The 4,000-nt window shown below is 41.0% G+C and overlaps 1 protein-coding gene across 1 annotated transcript in view; it reads left to right on the top strand.

Moving 5' to 3' along the window:
• The first annotated feature begins 332 nt into the window (after positions 1-332).
• LOC116698141 (SH3 domain-binding protein 4) overlaps positions 333-4,000 on the top strand; it is a 39,331-nt gene continuing 35,663 nt past the window's right edge. Inside the window, exon 1 of the mRNA XM_032529919.1 lies at positions 333-519. The gene's annotated coding sequence lies outside the window, so the exon portion shown is untranslated. The remainder of the gene's footprint in view (positions 520-4,000) is intronic.

Raw genomic sequence — 4,000 nt, 5'->3', positions numbered from 1 at the left:
AAAACTTGGCATTTTGAATAATGTAATTAATACAATATTCAAGAGCGCGTTTTCATGTGATAGCTACCATAGACAGCATATTAATATTTACAGTTACTGTGTGATACAAACAATTTTGACAACTTTTACTTAGTAGCCTATACAGCCTCAAGTGTATACAGTACAAAAGGGGTCAAGTAGGCCAGGGGAGATAAAAAAAAATAATAATGATGAAAAGAAAGATAACAACTCAATTTACAAAATGTAGTAGCCTAGTAGCCTATCTTTTTGTGAACCAGTGACGTGACATCGGGTCCTAATGGAAATGTGCCCCGATGAGGCCCCTCCCTGTCCCGGTGACATCAGCTGGAGGAGCTCGACTGCTTTCCTCCAGGAGGACTCGGTGAATACACACACACACACACACCAACACACACACACACGTCCAGCAGCAGCACCGGGAGAGCTCGACGGAAAACGGCGGCTGCTCGGCTATTACCGCTTTCTTCATGGGACATAACGAGCCTTCTTCTCTGCCAGGTACGGCTGCCATTTCCCACCGTCTTCACGTTCCTCTGTGTTTCTAAAAACAACAACAACAAAAAACGTCTTTTTTTTTTTTAGCTTCTCAACATGGAAGAAGTGTTGTGGGGAAATGTTTGAGCCGCTCCACCTGGGAGCGACGGGTTTCATCCTGAGTGAGCTGCAACTTTTCACTGTGGGAAATCCTTCTTAAGTCACGGGACATACTGTATTTAGGCGAGAAAACAACGGTTAAACGGTAGATATCCGAGAGTCTTTCCAAGTCCGGAAAATTCCCCGGTCTTATGCTCTTAAACGGTTATATGCTCCGTGTCTTTTTTTCTTTCCGTCTTGCTGTTTGTTGGACCGTTTGAATCCTTTCTGTGGGTGTAACTGTATCGTACCTGCTGTAAAACTACGGTAACGGTTGTTGCGGCGGCTTTTTGCTACATCAATGTTGTTAAAAGTCTTCCCAAATCCGTCGTTTCAAATGAAAAACCAACCCAAACGAAAACTACAGAGTGAAAGCTGTGATAAATATCAGACATTCAGCTGTAGCTGTGTTATAACCCGATGACGGTTAAGTCCAACTTTATCGTAACGTGCTCTAAAACTAACGTTAACGGCTGTTGCAGCGCCTTTTTCCTACGTGAGTGTTGCTAAACGTCATTTCAGATCCGTCGTTTCAAGTTTAAAACCAAGCCGAAAGGAAACTAAAGAGTCAAAGCTTGGATACATGTCAGATGTTCTGCTGTAGCTGTGTTATAACCTGGTGACCGTTAAGTCTCATTGTAATGCTACATAGTGACCACGGAGCTCTGTCTGTCTGTAGCCGAGTGGGGCTGTGGGTGACACCGGTTGCCATGGCACCAAAGAACGTTAGCCTTGCGCTAAAACACAGCTCCCCTGATTTCTAGCGACGTGTTGACTTCAACATCTCTATCTTCTTCACCATACTCAGTCAGTGGCTCCTGTTATATCTACTGATTCATTTATATTTAAATTTAAACACAATAACAAGAGCAGTGACTTAATATGCACGTCCCTCCTGTTTTATATATTAAATTAGATAATGTACCTTGAAATAATTAATGGCACTAAAGACTAACAGAGGCTTTGTGATGGCCTAGATTGATTAAAAGCTTATATATTATACATTAGAAGAGCAGTACAGCGTCCACAGACTAGCTTGTTTCTTTTCTGTTACCTTTCTTCTTGTTTTGTTAGTTCCTAACCCTTTAAAACACCAAAGTCACACAATAACACTAACTGACCAATGGAGGCAGCTGTAGATAGGACCGGGTCTCGAAAAATGCCTCTCATGTCAATCTCATCAGAGTCAGTGAGCCAATCAGCACGCGGCATGCTTCTATCAGGATCTAATATTGTCTGTGATTGGCTGTCTAACGTTCCACGTCGTAGAGACACGCGGGAAAAGCTCGACGTTAGGACCTGAAACATAAATACAAAGATTTGTAATGTTGTTATTTTCGTTTTGTTTTATAAAATTAGTATCGAAAAGCATCGTTTAGGAACTGGTATGGAAGTCACGGTATTAGTATCGATACTAGTATGAAATTTATTTATTTTTGAAGTTATTTTTTCGGGGTTTTATTCCCTTTATTTTTAGACAGGACAGACATGTACGTGTGAAAGGGGGAGAGAGAGAGGGGAGCGACATGCAGGAAAGGAGCAACAGGCCGGACTCGAACCCGGGCCCGCTGCGTCGAGGGGCAAGCCTCTATACATGGGCATCCGCGCAGACCACTGCGCTATCTGGATGCCTATGACATTTATTTTAACAACACCCAGGACTAGCGGTAGAGCAGCACTGTCCGTGTTCTTCCAGGTAAAATGTCTGTTTTTGTTAAAGGAGTCTGGTGGATTTGAAGAGAGCAGAGAAATTGGCTTCGGTTCCCCGTCGTAAAGGGCTGCCTGACAGCAAGGGGAAGCGTAGCCACTTAACCTCATGTTGTCCTCCCCGTTTTCAGTTCATTTTCTTTTTTGTTTTCACAAAAAATGGGCTGTCGAAATAAGCTCTGAAAATCAACAACATTAAAAAATTGCACCAAAAAGTTGGAAAAAAACACCAAAAACATCAATAAAAGCACCCACAACATTGAAAAAGTGACACAAATGTCGGAGAAAGCGATAATAGTGTTGAAAAAAAAGTGACCATTGTTGACGGGAAGACAACGCAAGGGTTAAACAGATTGCCCAAAACATTTTAGCAACAAAAATAACAAAAACTGCTGCTTTCTCTATTAAGCAGCGTCCAATGCGGCAACGTTTTTTTTTTCTGTTGTCCTGTTGGACAAATGCATTTATTTTTGACTTGCCTGAAGTCAAGCTTTACTGACCCCTATGCAAAAAAAACAAAAAAAAACAGGGAAAAAGCTTTGGAAAACAACATCCAAAAAATGTACACAAAAACGTAAAAAAAAAAAAAGGTCAGAAAACGTCAAACGGTGAAAGCATAGAAAGTGTAAAACAATGTCAAAAAGCATCAAACGCCAACTCAATTCTTCATTGGTCAACGATAGCCTGGAAATCTAGACCTAAACGTGAAAGATTAAGGGTCTGGCAATTAGGGCTGGGTGAAAAATCAGATTCAGATAATATTGTTGACCAAATACCTCAATATCGATATTGCTGCTGCATTCTAGGGTTTACAATCGGTCAACTAATCGAAGTAGGGAAAAGGCAAATAATAGAACAGCTGCAACAGTCTGGTAGTGTTCAGAAAAGTACCTCAATTTACTGTAATGCAGCCTTTAAAACCAGGAGAAGACAACACTTATGTCATATTAAGATATTACGATATCTAAAATCTAAGAAGATATCTAGTCTCATATCACGATATCGATATATTGCCCTGCTTGCAATGAGTAGTGAAAATGGATCACCAAGCGTGCATTTGAAACTCTCACTGCACGCAGTCGGATAACACTACGACCAATCACAGCGACACACGGGGTAAGCTCCGTATGCTAAGCTACCAGCGGAGCTAACTGGTGGGTCAAACTCTCGCCGTATCTGGTCGGCAAAACACCAAAAACGTCCTTCTTGCAAAGGAACGATCCGAGCGCCGTCTTCTCTTTCTCTTTAAGATAAAAAGCCAAGCCTGACTCGTTCATTGTAATGGCCAAAGCCCGACCAATAAAGGTTTTTTAAACCCTTGTCTTCACCTCCGGGACCCTCTCGTATCCCTCGGGTCAAATTGACCCGTGACTTATTTTTTGGTTTTAAAAACCAATTCTGAAATAAAATTTGACTTCCTAATCTATTAACAAATATTGCCTTTATCTCAATTTCAAACAGTTGAGATAACATATGTGTTTAGGGAATGCAATCGGTCTCTATTAACACAAAATTGGAAACAAAGTGGGATTCATTTTTTGTCATAAGGTCATAATTCATGTTAAAAATCCACTATGGAAAAAACACAAGTGGTCACACACAGAATAATGTTCTGAATTGAGTCAGGAATACATGTTTA

This window comes from Etheostoma spectabile, chromosome 11 (genome assembly GCF_008692095.1).
Source record: "Etheostoma spectabile isolate EspeVRDwgs_2016 chromosome 11, UIUC_Espe_1.0, whole genome shotgun sequence".
NCBI lineage: Eukaryota > Metazoa > Chordata > Actinopteri > Perciformes > Percidae > Etheostoma > Etheostoma spectabile.
This window is presented reverse-complemented; position numbering and strand designations above follow the sequence as displayed.